A 15,342-nucleotide genomic window follows, 5' to 3' on the forward strand; every position below is an offset into this window, starting at 1 on the left:
TGTTTCTCTCCTGAAGATGAGCCGTATCTGAGTGTCCTGTGTCAGGCAGGATTCACATGAGTCTAGTGCTGCAGCTGGAGTGATTTACAACTCAATACTGAAACTGAGTGTGTGTGTGTGAGTGTGTGTGTGATCTTTCAATCTGCTGTGTTTGCTGCAACATTCAATAAAGCTTCTCAACAAGTTCACTTTGTGTCTGACAACATCATTCAACTAACAGATGAAGATGCAGGTGCTTTTCAGAAGGTTGATGTAGCAGTAAATGTCAAATAAAGCTCTTGGGGTTTGAACATGGTCTCTGGAGACAGAGCTGCTCTATTCTGAGAGGATCACAATCACTCCACCCTGACAATGCAAATGGGTTTTCAGTCTCACTCTTTGATTGGTTACATGATCTGGACTGGAACACTTTCACTTCTGCTTTAGTTAAACTGATGATTATATGTATAGGAGATTAAAAACTGTATTATATAAAAATATCATAAAAAAAGATCATGAATCAGCTGTTCTGACAATAATTACATTTATAGGCGATGGTGTAAATATACTGTATATGAAAATGTTATTAAAAATATAATCCATGATAACAACTCAGCCGAAACAGAATCAGCCGTAGTGACAGTAATTGTGTAAGAATGTAAAAGTTTCTGTGTCTCAAATGGAAAGCATCACGTCCAGACAGCAGAAGTGACTGAATGCAGTCTGTTCAGTTTGATTGACAGGATCATATATTACACCTAAAACATGATGATCATATTGAAACACTGACTCATTCTCTTCATAAACACAAGAGTGATGTTGATTGTAATGATATAGTGTTATTAGTGTGTGTGCTGTGATCAGTGTGTGTGTGATTGTGTGGTATGAGCAGCTGCAGTTTCTCTTGAATATTACAATTAGCTAATTCATTTTTCGATTATAATGTCTTACCCTGAAAATACATTCCTAAGATCAAGAAGAAGATGATGAATGTCATTTTAGTCTGTTAATATGATAAACAGTGTCAGTCATGAAGTGTTAAACTCACAGCACTATACACACTCTTATAAGCACTGAAGCATGTGCTGACAATGCAAAGTGACTCTCTCTATTTAAAGGGATACTTCAGCATTTAGCATTAAGCTTTGTATCAGTAGAAAATCTGTAGTATTTCCGAATTACCGTACGAGATACAGACTCACCTCAGACTCAGAGTCAAAGAGCATTACTGACAGGGTTAAAAGAACGGCTTTAAATGGCCGAAGCACAGTAACATTAAATATACTGACATACACATTTACACACAAATACACACAGTTAAAAATATATATATATATAACGAGTTCAGTCATGAAACTCTAGATCAGTTGTTCACCAACAATGTCACTCTAATCTGAATCAGGTGTTTGATAGGGAGAGTCTCCAGGACCAGGGCTGGATCTAGATCAGGATGATCAGTTCTTTACATGCAGTCTGTAAGCAATGACATCATTACCGTATGGCACAAGCTGATTGGCTTCTGATGATCCTGCAGCCAATGAGATTCCTTGCTCAACGTTTAAATAGTCTGGTTCAGTGTTTGCTGTAGGATAGTTCCTCTGAAATTCAACATCTTAAGATAATTGAACTGTGTTTTATCATTCCACACTAAACAATGTTCGATAGTCAGTGGCTTTTTATTTTACAGTCCTGTTCTCCATGTTCTTACTATTATAGTAATTGAAATAACTGGGTAATAACTAGGTACTAACTAGGGCTGTCACTTTTCATTCGAAAATCGATTGCACAATCAATCGGACCAACCAACAAAAGTTTCAAAAACAAAAATAGGGAATCGATTTTAACCAAATATGTACACTATTAATTTTTAACAAATTAAACAATTAAAAAATATAGATGTAACAAAACTCACAAACAAGCAGAAAAAGAAAATAAAGAATTTCGAAAGTGCAGTAGGCGTTGCGAAAGCTAGAAAGAAAATTTTAGGCACCTATAGTTTCAATCGGTTTCAATCGCTGCTGCTAGTGTTTTGCAAAGAAAATGGAGGACAACAGCAATCAACCTGTGCAACATGAGAGACGAGTGATAACCGATAATAACTTGAGTTCCCATATCACAGCAGCACTACAACTATGAGGGAGCATATGCAGCTTCATCATCCAGATGAATACAAAGACCTAGACCGGGAAGAGCCACCTGCTAAACAGCCGAGACTGACAAACGCATTTCCCCCGTCTGCACCTCTACCTGCTGCACGGACAGAGGCTACAAACTCGAAGCTCGCAAAGTTAATTTGTAGAGACATGAGGCCAATTAGCATAGTGGAGGGTGAAGGTTTCATTGATTTTGTTCATGAACTTGAGCCGAGATACATTATACCTAGCCGGACCACAGTAACTAAGAAAATTGTGAAAATCTGTGACACTAGTCGTGAAAACATGCATCAGATTTTGAGTGGCAAAAACGTTGCTCTGACTACCGACGGATGGAGTTCCCTCGCTACAGAGGCATATATCACAGTGACAGCACACGTCATTTCAGAGACTTGGGAACTCCACGATTTTGTACTGCAAACAAAGCAGCTGAGAGGTGCATCGCGGGCTTATTGAGGGATTTTGCAATACAGCCTGATTCAGTTGTTGCATTCACTACCAATAATGCACTTAATTATGTTAATGCAGTGGAGCAGCACCTGGGTACTGTTAACATACCGTGTCTGGCCCACACAATCAACCTGGCTGTACACAAGGAGTTAGTTGTCAGAGCCATAGACACAACTCTTGCTAGGCTAAGAAAAACTGCCTCTCATTTTCAGAGATCCACTACAGACAGCAGCCTCTTGGAGGGTAAGCAGCGCATGCAAGGCCTAAAGCCAGAGAAGCTAATCAATGATTGTGTGACAAGATGGAACTCTACCTACGATATGATTTGTAGGGCATCTGAGCAACAAGCAACCGTGATATTTGACAAAAAAATGTCTAATCTAGAACTGACCACAACTGAGTGGTGCCTGGTTGAACAGGTGCTCGAGACACTTAAACCTTTCAAAGTCGCCATCCAAGCGTTGTCCACATGTAAATACCCCACATCCTCAGCTGTACTGCCTTTGCAACATGCCCTTTTGTCTCAAGTTGAAAAAATCAGGTCAGAGTCAGACGAGAGGTCTTGCTTGAGGGAAATGGTCAGTAAAATCGAGGCAGATTTGAGCAAACGCTATGACTTTGCTCCGCTTCGCGTCGGGGTCCTGATCAGCCTGTCTGGGTTGTATTCGCTATAACAACCGCCTCGCTCTACATTATCCCTTACATAATAAACGGATCATACACATATAAATACATACATGTTATATTTATAAATAAGCCAACACAGTAAACCATTGTCTTGTTGATTCAAATTGTTGATGCCATCTGGGCAGTTAGGCTGAGCATCTGCAACATTTTGGCACACTTGTGGTGAGAGTAAGGGCAAGAGACTAATGCAAGATCAAACAGAATTTGGAGCTAAAGGCAAAGTGAGACAGCTAGGTGTATAATGTACAGCTAGGTTTTGCCATGTGTGGTTAACAAGTGAAATGTGTACCTGATTATTACTATCTTAGCTGCAAATAGCAGGATGCTCAGATTTGTGTGGATCTGAGTGGCTTTGCTAAAAGAGCGTAAGCCTAGATTTAGGGGTGACCCCGAATAGTCGAAGATTCGATGCTTCGATAGGAGGAGCCTGAATCGACTACCGATCTCACGGTCGAATCTTCGCGGAGGTGTTATGAAACGAGGATCATGCCACTTTGGCTATATGAGGGCGCTCAATGTCTGATTTCACATAGAACTAGCTTTTATGTCAATTCGTTAATATTCAGCCTATTATGATAATGCTGTATATAAAAATGTGCAAAGAAAGAAGCTTTTAATAAATATTTTTTAACGTGCGTGAATAAATCCAAACACCGCGTGACAGATTTAAGTTTCACTTTCAATCCGTGACCGACAGAGGAGCGTCTTCGCGGCAAGGATTTAAATCTTTAACAATGTCTGGGATAAGAAAATCTAAAGTGTGGAATGTAGCCTACACCATCAGAAAGGATATTCTCCAAGGCTGGATTTAGCATCAGGAAAACCATGATCGCACTTCTGCCGGCCAACGTTAACACGTTTCACGCATAGACTGGGTTTCACGTTAGAATGTATTTTATCCGCGCGCACAATTTGAATAGACTCCAACGGACAGACAGAGTGAAAGGCTGGATTTGTTCTCTCGATCAGGTAGGGTACAAGTGATTTCAAAACTTTACAGCCGGTTCTAATTTGATTTTTGGATGCTGTGAACATTTTTAGCTGAAAAGACTGCCTCACCAGTTTAGCATTTATTGTTGTTTCTGCAGTTAAAAAGACAAAGTTGAAAATTCTGGCTACTATCGTTATTTTAATAATTTCTTTATTTTTATTTTATTTATTAATCTGTCAGGGTTATCTAATCTAACTATTTGTGGCTTGTGTTTTGAATATATACAGTATTCCTCTGTACTTTAGGCATTTTGCACACATTTGCTCATCTTGTGACTTGATTCTGATTTATTTCGTTTTGTATTTTTATTTATTAGAAAGGTATATTCTGGTCTAATTTAATTTAGTAAATTAATTGTTTATTTTTTCGGTGCATCGATGTTGTGCTGTAGGCTGGCCTGCTCACACAGGTAATTTAGCCGATTTAATTTGATTTGCATGTGGAATGCAAATCCTGTCTGCAGTGTGGCCTTTCTGGAGTTATTTATGTTATTTCTTAGTTTTATTGATCCAAAATGTTTTTATACATTTTCTTCTATATCTTTGTGTGATTTTCTGTACATCGCGGCTTTGAAACGTTAAAGCCCCGCCCCCATACACATGATGCGACTATTAGTCGACTATAGGCAAGACATGACGATTCTGATTCGACTATGAAAATCCATAGTCGGGGACAGCCCTACCTAGATTTAATAAATTACTTAAGATGGTTCTTATTATTTATCAGAACTTACTGATAGCATACAACAGGGTTGATCTCTGAAGAAATGAAGAAGAGAAAGAAAGAGGAAGAGGAGAGCTTTCTGATTATGGTGTCTATTAGTGGTGCTCAAGATTATGCCATAGCAATCGTCTAGATTACTTGAGTAGCTGGCTCATAACATTGAAGCAACTGTTGAAAATAAACTAAATCAAGAAGGTGTCACAGTGTCTGGTTTTGTGTATCTCATGATATGTGTGGGTGTTGCTTGTTTGTTGCTTAGAAGCCAGCTGATCACTTAATCAGTCCACAGCTGCAGCTAGTTAATTCTGTTTGTTAGCTGCCTATATCTAGCGGGAGTGATGATTGCATGTGGTCGGTTCGTTACTCTTGTGTATGCTCTCTTACCCAGCTCCGGTGTTTGAGTTTCCTGATGGAATTATTTCCGCGGCTAGGAAGAATGGAATAGGATCGATCTCGTCTGTGTTTCCAGACTTCGGGAGATCGTTGGAGTCCTCCTCTTCCAGTTACCGTTGTCATCCGCTCAAGGACTACTCATATCACTCATCCGCTCCTGTATATCTGCTTCCAGGTCACCCGCCTGCTAATCGTGGTGTTTTGAGTGTTTCCATCAGTTCAACCTGTTTGTCAATAAACTGCTTGCTTGCAATTGGATCTACGACTCTCATTGTGACAGAAAGAAAGTATGTCTAGTTACTTTTGCGGTTTTATGGGGAAATAAAACCACACTAGAACAAGAGGTTTAAATGAAAAAAAAAAAAAAATGAGTAGCTGACTTCTATTATGATTAAAATTAATAAAAAGACTTAAAGAAGTGATTAAAACAGCAGAATGACCTGGTATTGGGAATAATCAATAGCACTTATGACCAACCTTTAGATTTGCTTTGGACATCATTCTATAGTTGGTCACAGCTGTTGAGTGTTCAAGACCACACTATGTGTTTGTCCCTCTATATAGTTTAGTCAATGTGCCATTGAAAGTTCCAATAACTATAAAAAATCTTCTCTAGCTAAACAGTTTACATGTAATTAAGTTTAGATTTAATTAACAAAGGAACTGCAAATGTAGCTGAACAGCATTCAGTAAGGAATGTACCAGAAAAGTGCAGGTGAAATTAGATGAGAAAAATGTAAGTTAAGGAAAGAGAAAGTAAGAATTCAGAAACCAGAAATGGGGTTAAAGGAAAATGGTTTAGATCACTTTACACTGCATACACACAAGCTGTAGTTAAAGGCTTCATGTAAATGATGCTAACAACTAACTGTTGACGTTAAGTTATTAGTTAGCTTAGCCTAAGCTGAAGGGCTGCTAGGTTGGGTTAGCTTAGCCACCTAGGCTGGTTTGTTTACAAAATGGCGTCGGCAGGTAACACATGTGCTATCTAGAGTTAGCCCTTCTTGTGACAAGTCGTTGTCATGGGAACCAATGCACTTCAGTTTTTCAGTGAGTGAAACACAGTTTTGATCACCAGGTAGCTATGCTTTTTAAATGCACAGATAAAGTTTAGATGAATGACATCAATCTAACTATAATTTGTAAGGCCTTTACACTGTAAAAAGGGGAGCATCACCCAAATCTACATTTATACAACACTGTACTGAGATTTCTTCATCAGAAACAGGTTAAGCAATACTGCAATTGGAATATCTTCAACCAAAGCAGAATAATATTTTTTTTGTCAAAACAGACTTACGTTTTAAAACTGAAATTAGGGTTTCTTCGCTAAAATCATATTAACCTTACACTGATACCATTTGAAAATATGCTTAAATGTGTTAAGACTCTTTCAATTAGAGTAGAGATGTCAATTCAAACCATAATTTATCTGCATTTAAACAAGCCAGCAACTAGTGACCTTAATGCGGTATCGCACGTTGTGTCTTATTCTGACTGGAATGATCAAATACACACTTTTAGATTGACAGTGGTTCAAGCTCATAACCTTTGTTTAATCATGCCCAAATTAATTCTCCACCAATTAAATGTAGCAAATTAGCTCTATGAGTACTCACTTTAGAGTACTGTTTCAGGTTCTAATTAATTCCTGCAGAATTATTTAATAATTCTTTATTAATTACTAATAAGTTCCCTATATTTTCAGTTTCCTTCAGTCGTTGCCTCAAATACATGAATTTACTCAATGGCATTCTATGCTGAGGAATACAGACACACACAGTACTGTATATAACAGATAAAAACTAATCTGAGGTTAATTATGCCCAAGGCTCTTGAGTGGGGTTCCTTTCTGAAGTTACAGAACTACAGAACACACTCACAGTATTTATATGTATTTGTTAAAATTGTATTTTCGTAAAATACTGCTTCTATTACAGTTTTTCTTGATTGCTTAAACACTATAACCAGGCTTTTGAACTAAAAATTTAAAACCATAACGCCATTTATCAAAAAGCACATCTGTTTCCCTAAACTATAAACACTATTCCCCTGTTTTGACACATAAGTCAGATTTGTTGAACTGTCACTGCAAGACTCTACACACAAGCAACATAACTGTTTTGGAGATGTTGTTTTGAATGTATTGCACCAGTGTGTTAGACTATGCTGTAGTGTGTGTGTTTGTGAGGGCTTGTGTGTGATGTCTGAGGGCAAAGTTTGGTTTTTCAGCAAGAGTGAATGGTTTTGAGTGTAGAGCTTCATTTTAACCTGAAAATATGATGTTTGGGGATCTGGGTGACAGGGTTGCCAACTTTTGAGTTTAGCTCGGAGTGAGACTTCTCCAACGGGGGGGGGGGGGGGGGGGGGGTATTCCAACCCAATTTTTTTGGGGTATTTTTATTTAAAGGAATTAATTATAAAAGCGATTTAAGGGAATAAAGAAAAAAAAGCGTATTGTATTAGTGAAATAATTGTAACTATTTGCAAATAACATTTTATTTTTAATTATGCATGCATTCTCTCTAAATGAATCAAAGAAATTATAGCATATTTTCAATTCAAAAAGGCAAAATTTAGTAAATAAATAAAAAAAGTTGAGTAATTCGCGTCACCGGATACTGTCGGTAGTTGAACATTTCTATTGTAAAACAGTCAAATATTAAATGTTTTCCACTTACATTTTGCCAGGCATTCGTTCACTTCTTTAATCATTCTGACATTGAAGAGCTAGACCGCTGAACTTTTAGTCATCCTAACACCAAACAGAGCGGTGCGTAATGGAGCGCATCAGAACAGCATCAAGAATATCAAATACATTGCAGTGAATCTTTTATTTGCATCTTAAGTTTATAGGCAATAATAATGACAGGTTTGCGAAAGTGTAGAACTCGGTGAGCTCGCGCAAAACACATCTTCAGGACAGCGACTCATTTAAATTCCTCTGATTGGCCAATGCGTTCAACAGACATGTCAGTGATTGGCTACAATGCTCAACGCTGCCGTACGCCGTGCGTGCGCTACAGTTTCTGTCTCGCATGCGTGCTCGCTCTAGATTCCGGGAGATTTTAACTAATTTGCGCCATAAATAGTGGTCCATCCAGTAGTTAAGAGCCTGAATTGTTTATAGTAATTCTGAAATTTAGTGCACACGAGTGAAAAAAAATACAGCACAGAAGAATGTCTAATTTAGCGTGAGATTTCTTTGTTAAGCGTGAGAGCGTGAGATTGAGGCTGAATGCGTGACTGTCACGCCAGATGCGTGAGAGTTGGCAACCCTGGGGTGAGACGTTGTGGATTTGTGTTTACAGTTTTGAGAATACGAGACATAGTTTCAAGAAATGTGTTTAAGCAATCGAGAAAAAACTGTAATAACATTAGTAAATAAAGGGCACAACTCAATGTAGTTTTTATGACTGTTCATTAGTTACTTCTTAGTTATTTTTCTTGAACCTTAATTAGTAGATAATTAATGGTAGTTCTACCAGAAAGACTCGGGAGAATAAATACTGTAACAATTAACATTTATTAACAGCCCAACAAGCAATCAAGTTCTTTGGCGTAGCCCCCGTCCGTAGCTTGCAATCCGAGGGTCCGGATCTGCATATCCTGCCTGAAGACGAAGGCAGGGGCGCAGCCGACCCCCTGAGAGGTACAGTATAGGAAGGGACCATCCTGGTGGTGTTGGGGAGGATGGAGGGAAATACTCATCCTGGTGGTGTTGGGGAGGATGGAGGGAAATACTCATCCTGGTGGTGTTGGGGAGGATGGTGGGGAGGATGGAGGGAAATACTCATCCTGGTGGTGTTGGGGAGGATGGAGGGAAATACTCATCCTGGTGGTGTTGGGGAGGATGGAGGGAAATACTCATCCTGGTGGTGGTGGGGAGGATGGAGGTGAATTGAAGCGTCAGCATCTGCAAACTCAGACATGTGCAAGTACCAATCTTTTATACCATAAGAATAGGAATATGATTGGACAGATGAGAAGGTAATAAGTGACGTAACAATTTAGTCTTCCCGGCAGAACTTATGCTAGAGCTTCATTTCTTCAGGAGGAATGACAGAATTCATTAGTTATTGATTAACTAACTGATACTTAACACAATCATAAAATTCTATTACATACTGATTAGGTAACACATCTTCCTTAGTAGTTAACAGTAGTGAAGAAGTAGTTAATGAAGAATAACCCATTAGTCCTTTAGTAATTCCTTATTAGTTATGAAGTAAGAAACAGTATTCTGAAGTGTTACCACATTTTCAACACATTTTAGTCCAGTTTAGTAAGAGATACATATAGATTATATGTTTACTTAGTACATCATAATAATGAATAAAGTGTGTGAAAGGTTTGATATTGTGTAGTTTGTGATCCTCCATCAGCAGCTGCAGTTTCTCTCAGCTGTATCAGTGCAGTCACTGTGACGTCTGACTGACAGAGGTTTTTGTACGACTCTTTATCACTGTGTGAACACTCCACCACTGTGATAACTCTGACAGTAATAATCTCCTGTATCTTCAGTCTGGACTCCACTGATGGTCAGAGTAAAATCACTGCCATAGTCAGATCCACTGCCACTGAATCTAGATGGAGTTCCAGACTGAAGGCGTCTTATGTAATAAATCAGGAGTTTAGGAGCTTCTCCAGGTTTCTGCTGATACCAAGACACACAGTCATTACAGCCAGAAATCGGCTGACTGGTTTTACAGCTGATCGTAACAGTTTCTCCTTGTTTGACGGGTTTTATTGCTGGATTCTGAGTCACTGTCACTTGTCCCCAGATCTCTGAAATTAGACAGTTTAGTCATTAATATGATTGTAAATGAGATGTGATTGTTTATTTTGCAAAATTTTTATACAAGATATTTACCCTGAATGCAGAGACTCAGAGTCCAGATGAAGATGTTGATTGTGTTCATTGCTGTAGTTTAGTCTTGTGTGATGATGAAGAGTGTGTTCTGCTCTCAGTCATGAAGTGTTAAACTCACAGCACTATAAACACTCTCAGAGCACTGAAGCATGTGCTGACAATGCAAAGAAGTGGGCAGGATTTACAACAGCTTGTGCTGATAACAAACTCATAAACTCTCTATATAGAAGATTTTACTTTCAGAATAATGTTATTGAACCATTTAGTGATTAATTGCACATATTTATTAATTGTGAAATATTTTTGTTTATGTTTGTCAGGCTGATAAGACACTAGGTTTTGTCTGGAGAATCATGAATGTAGATCATTTTAAACATATGTCATACGCAGCAGTTTCTCTGAGTTCAGTTCTGTGCTACACCTTTAAAAGCATGTTAACAATGAGAAATCAAGAACTAAATAAATCAGTTTTACTATATTTAGAGTCATAATAAAAAAAGTCCATTATGGTCTTTGGAATCAATGTTGACATGTTGCTCTCTGGGAAATATTATCATGATGTCTATTTTTCCCACATTTTCCACATGCATGAAGTTCATCAGGACTCATAATCAGGTCATTATATATTAAACAATGTGCATCTGAAATGTTCAGAATTATTGATTCATTTATTTGAAGCTGCAGGTTTTTCTGTGAATCATGATGATTGATCTGCATATGAAGAACAGAAGCATCATTATGAGAAACTCCACAACATCATCCATGATCAAAGAGGTCAAAGGTCACCTCAGAGGTCACAACTCATCAAATATATTTCTTTAAACAGTGTTATATCAGAAAGCATTTAGTCAAATCTGAATGAGTGAGTGTTGAGAAGAGCTGAGGATCTTCTAATATCAGTGTGTTGAAGTGTTGTTTCTCTCTCTCTGCTGGAGTGTGTGTTCACTCGAGTGGAATAGAGGTTTTTGTACGAGCGTTTCATTAGATTGTATCACTGTGGTGGACTTTCGGTGGAGGAACTAAACTGGCGATCAAATGTAAGTCTATTTAATTATATATTAAATAAAAATATTAATTTTAATTTCAGAAAGTGTTTTACAGTTGAAAAAAGAACAACATTTATTAATAATAATAATAATTAGATATTGTGGTGATACTTTACTTGAAGCCTTTATGTATAATGCATTATAAAGGTATCAATAGCGTATGTTATAATGTCATATGTTTTCATAAATAACTGTAACCAAAGTTAAAATGTTTTATAATATTTGCACATTCCTTGTTACATCTAGAAATGGTTGTTTGTCATGAGTTTTAGTGTATTGTAATTTTTTGGAGGTGTAACAATGAATAGATAATATTATAATGTGTTAAAACCTTGGTTACAATTATTGAAGAGATTATACATGCATCATAGTGTGTAAAACAATATATAATTAATGCATTAAAAATACGTTTTATGATGCAATATGTATAAAGGCTTTAATTAAAGTGTTACTGATATTTTTGTATAATTATTGAATCTAAAACTATGATATTATTATAAGAATAGCATTATTCCTTTCAACAACAAAATATATATATATATATATAAAAAAATAAAACTCTAAACATATTTCCACACTGTGTCTCACTATGAGTTTATTCAGTTTATTACAGGTTTGTTTTTCCTTCATTTATTTCTACACTGAGTTCATATTTAGTTCATCTTTTATTGTAGAAATCATACATGGGAAAAAGAGATTTGACATCAGAATGTAAATGTTGCTGCTTTCTGTAGTTCAGTCAATGATACTGAATCTCTTTTGCTCATGTTGTGCTTATAATTCAGTGTTTTGTTCATTCTGTGTGATTCAATTGTGTTTTAACTCTGTTTGAAATTGAGTTACATTTTGAGTTGAATATCTCTATGTTCAGAGTTATAACTGCTGTTACACTTATTGATTAGATCATTCATGCATTTTAATGTATATAGCAGTGCATAATTAATGCATTAAACATACTTTTATAATACAATATGTATGAAAGCTTTAAATGAAGTGTTACGTTGTAGTGTTAAGTGTGTGTGTGTGTGTGTGTGTGTGTGTGTGTGTGTGTGTGTGTGTGTGTGTGTGTGTGTGTGTGTGTGAATGTGTTGTGTTTGTCTCCTGCAGCTGGTCCCACAGTGAAGCCCTCAGTGTCTCTGCTGCCGCCCTCTTCTCTGCAGATCTCTGGAGACTCAGCCGCACTGCTCTGCCTGCTCAGCTCTTACTCTCCACAGGGGGCGCTGGTGAGCTGGACACTGGACGGGTCAGAGGTCACCGAGGGGGTTCTGACCAGCGCAGAGAGCCAGCAGGACGGCCGCTACAGCCGCAGTAGCGTCCTGACCCTCAGCAAAGCACGCTGGGAAGAGGGAGAGCTGTACGTCTGCAGAGTAACACATGATGGAGCTCCTCATGAGGTCTCGTTCCACAAGAGCTCTGAGTGCTGATGTTTCTCTCCTGAAGATGAGCCGTATCTGAGTGTCCTGTGTCAGGCAGGATTCACATGAGTCTAGTGCTGCAGCTGTAGTGATTTACAACTCAATACTGAAACTGAGTGTGTGTGTGTGTGTGTGTGATCTTTCAATCTGCTGTGTTTGCTGCAACATTCAATAAAGCTTCTCAACAAGTTCACTTTGTGTCTGACAACATCATTCAACTAACAGATGAAGATGCAGGTGCTTTTCAGAAGGTTGATGTAGCAGTAAATGTCAAATAAAGCTCTTGGGGTTTGAACATGGTCTCTGGAGACAGAGCTGCTCTATTCTGAGAGGATCACAATCACTCCACCCTGACAATGCAAATGGGGTTTTCAGTCTCACTCTCTGATTGGTTACATGATCTGGACTGGAACACTTTCACTTCTGCTTTAGTGAAGCAGCGCAGACAAACTGATCATTACATTTATAGGAGATTAAAAAGTTTATTCTATAAAAATATCATAAAAAAGATCAAGATCAAGAATCAGCCGTTCTGACACTAATTGTTACATAATCATTACATTTATAGGCAATGGTGTAAAAATACTGTATATGAAAATGTTATTTAAAATATACTTTAATACATGATCATAAATCAAGAATCAGCCGTTGTGACAGTAATTGTGTAAGAATGTAAAACTTTCTGTGTCTCAAATGGAAAGCATCCCGTCCAGACAGCAGAAGTGACTGAATGCAGTCTGTTCAGTTTGATTGACAGGATCATATATTACACCTAAAACATAATGATCATATTGAAACACTGACTCATTCTCTTCATAAACAGATTTTTGTATGACTCTTTAACACTGTGTGAACACATATTTACTGTTGATGTAGTGTAAATTCTGACAGTAATAATCTCCTGTATCTTCAGTCTGGACTCCACTGATGGTGGAAAATACAAACATAAATCATTACTCAAACCTGGACAACAATTGCAGAATAGTTCTGAATGAATCGGCGGTAATAACCGCAAAATCCTAGGAAAGATTGTAACGTCTTCAGGTTTGTTGGCACTGGCAATGTAGTGACGGCCTCAATCTTGTTTGGATCTGGGGCGACGCCATCTGCAGACACGATGTGCCCCAGGTACTGGGCCCTTGGCAGACAGATCTGGCACTTGTCAACTGAGAGTTTCAGCCCAACTTCACCCAGACGATCTAGGACCTTGAGCAGTCTCTCTTCGTGTTCCTCGAGAGTTTTTCCAAACACTATCACGTCACCAAGGTACACTAGCACTTGTAAGAAGTTCTTGTCACCAACAGCCTTTTCCATTAACTTTTGAAAGGTTGCTGGAGCCCCGGTAATGCCTTGAGGCATTCGTTCGAACTGGAAAAATCCTAACGGGCAAATGAATGCCGTTTTCTCTTTGTCCTCTTCGGACATAGCTATCTGGTAGTAGTCTGAACACAAATCCAGTACAGGGAACCCCTGACTCCCTGTTAAGGCATTCAGTGCAGCTTCAGAGCATGGTGTTGTATACTGGTCAGGTATGGTTCGGCTATTCATCAGTTTGTAATCTATGCACATCCTAATAGCCCCAGTCTTCTTTCCGACTACAACTATTGGGGATGCAGAGGGGCTTCGTGTCTCTGTTATGATCCCTGCCTGCAGCAGTTCTTGTAAGTGCTTTCTCACGTCTTCGATATCTGCAGGGGCCAGCTGGCGTGATCGTTGACGGAAAGGCTGGGAATCAGAAAGTCGGACTCTGTGCTCTACTCCTCTTGCTAATCCTGCGTCCGACTCGTGCATTGAGAAGACATGAGACTTTTGAGCCAGTTTCTTAAAAAATCTGTTCTTTCATTGTTCTGAGTTATGAGAGTCTCCAAAGTTGATCATGCTCTCATCAAAGTCAGAGGAAGCAGTCTCCTTAGGGGGAATCGTCACAACTGAATCAATGTGGTACACACATCCAATCACTGTTTCCACAGGTATGGAAGTTTCTCTTGAAGATTCATTCTTGAATAGTATTCTCAAGCTGTTGACATCCAATGCCCTGCTGGGCACAACCATGGGATGAAAAATCACATCAGCAGGTAGACGGCTGCTGGTGACGAGTCTTTCATCACTTTTTCTCTTTGTTAATCTGGCAGTTATAACACAGCTACAGCAGCCAAACAAAATCTAAAGTTAAAACTTTAAGGGTCAAGAGCCCAACTAAAGCAAACACTGATCACCATAATGGTGGCTTAAAACAATTTTCTCCTTTGGTGATTCTGCTTGTTAACATCAGGTGTCTTCAGTACTGATCAGTCATCACTCAACGAATCACTTAATTAGCTCATTAACTTTAACACTCTTGAGTGTTAATTTAACACTCATATGTTAACACTTTAACACTCTTGATTGTGGAGCCAAATAAACTCCCAGGAGAGTTAATTTAACACTGGAGTTTTTGCTGTGTTGTTGATTTACATGTGAACACTTTTTAATAAAATAGCAAAACATATATTTACAAGGTTGATGTAAAGAAATCTTAATAGGTCAATATAAGACTTCTCATTAAATTATTTATTATTGTTTTTTCATTAGTGACACATTTGGGGAGATGATATATTCCAAAACTTTCTGAAAATACAGTATGATAATTAAC

General features: G+C 38.2%; 1 gene segment (V, D, J or C); it reads left to right on the top strand.

The window, feature by feature from the left end:
- The first annotated feature begins 10,951 nt into the window (after positions 1-10,951).
- On the top strand, positions 10,952-12,719 carry LOC308684650 (immunoglobulin lambda constant 7-like). The segment is given in 2 exons: positions 10,952-11,042; positions 12,403-12,719.
- The last annotated feature ends 2,623 nt before the right edge of the window (positions 12,720-15,342 follow it).

This window comes from Scardinius erythrophthalmus, assembly GCF_964197995.2.
Source record: "Scardinius erythrophthalmus genome assembly, chromosome: 24".
NCBI classification, from domain to species: Eukaryota; Metazoa; Chordata; class Actinopteri; order Cypriniformes; family Leuciscidae; genus Scardinius; species Scardinius erythrophthalmus.